The 1,363-nt window shown below is 38.8% G+C and overlaps 1 non-coding gene across 3 annotated transcripts in view; it reads right to left on the bottom strand.

The window, feature by feature from the left end:
- The window catches only part of LOC101307081, a 2,842-nt gene extending 1,479 nt beyond the window's left edge, over positions 1 to 1,363 (bottom strand). For all 3 annotated transcript variants that reach the window (XR_185488.1, XR_185487.1, XR_185489.1), the window contains exons 1-3: positions 1,094 to 1,363; positions 889 to 987; positions 745 to 791 (exon numbers count right to left, since the gene is read on the bottom strand). This is a non-coding gene — a transcript (uncharacterized LOC101307081). The remainder of the gene's footprint in view (positions 1 to 744; positions 792 to 888; positions 988 to 1,093) is intronic.

The following is a 1,363-nucleotide window of genomic DNA, read 5'->3' as shown; positions in this document are numbered from 1 at the left end:
TGATTAGGTTGTCAATAATTAATATATATGAATTGTTATCACTTCAAAGATTATCAATATGTCATCGTATGAAAGTAGAACAGATTGAGATGATGAGGGTGAAGGAATTGAAGTTGACTTGATGGCTCCAGAATCTTTGGTGTTTTTTCCTTTCATCTTAGTTGACATAATCTAAGAGAAACAAAGTTAAGAGAATAGACAAGAGATGATGATTGCTATATCTCGGCGTCGTAATAGATTCTATGGCATATTCAACCCCTGTGCCATTAATAAGAAACCGACACGTGGAGTTCCACTCAACAAATCTTAACAGGACTCTAACTCTGTTGATACTAATTGTTTTTGGTATCCTTCTTCTTCCCCGTTCCTTCCTCCATCTTCAATCAAGAAATCCATTTAGATCAGATCCAGTCATATAAAAAACAACCAGACTTTAAACCGGTCTCTAGACCGATGTAACGATCCACCGGATCGAAACAGCCCACCTAAACATTTAGAATCGTAACAATCCATTTACTCCCAATGAGAATCCTGACTACTTCACAAAAGCAATTAAAGGAAGAAAACTTGAACTTCAATGACATTCAGAAACATTGCAAACCAATTTTAGAACTTGAACCAGGCAGCGGAGAAGTTTAGTTCTCAGGAAAAATCCTAGAAAAGAAAAAAAATAGAAAAAAGAGAACAAAACTAAACTCAATTGAGAGGCAATTGAAAGTAGAAGAATCAAAACCCAGACTATACCGGGAAGAAGAACCATTGCCTGTCTCCAGTTTTCGATAAAGACAATCCTGCAAATTAGTAGTCTAAGTTCAGTAAAAGTGAAGATGGATTGAGATCAGTGAAAAAAAGAACTCCATATATTCGGTTTAGAAAACAGATACATACCCCGGCTTTCGGTTTTTCCCTCTTTTCTTCTGACTGAATTAGATTCCCCTCTTTCCTCTTTGCTCTTTCCCAGTTTGATTCTCATCTTCCCTCTTCAATCTGGAAACAAACAACGCCCAGTACCGTTCAGCAAAGTATAAAAGATACCTTAGATAAAAATTGACGAAGATGAATGAATGAAAGAACTTATGCGTTGATACTGTACCTCTCCTCCTTAAAGAAGAAACTGATTCCCCCTTTCGAGTTTCGATGACTGAGCGGTGCTTCTTTTTTCGTCTTTTTTAGACCGATTCTGGTTCGCTCCTTCGTTTTATAAGAAGCCATACCCCGACAACCTCCCACTCCAATAAGCTCCCACCACATCGTCCCCAGTCATCACCTCATCGCCTCCATGTCTCCTCAATTTCCCGTTTCTTTTGATATCGTGCACGGCGGTTATCTCTTCCGTCCGGAGATTTTGCGCTAATCTGCGCGT

Source organism: Fragaria vesca, unplaced genomic scaffold (genome assembly GCF_000184155.1).
Source record: "Fragaria vesca subsp. vesca unplaced genomic scaffold, FraVesHawaii_1.0 scf0513070, whole genome shotgun sequence".
Lineage (NCBI taxonomy): Eukaryota > Viridiplantae > Streptophyta > Magnoliopsida > Rosales > Rosaceae > Fragaria > Fragaria vesca.
This window is presented reverse-complemented; position numbering and strand designations above follow the sequence as displayed.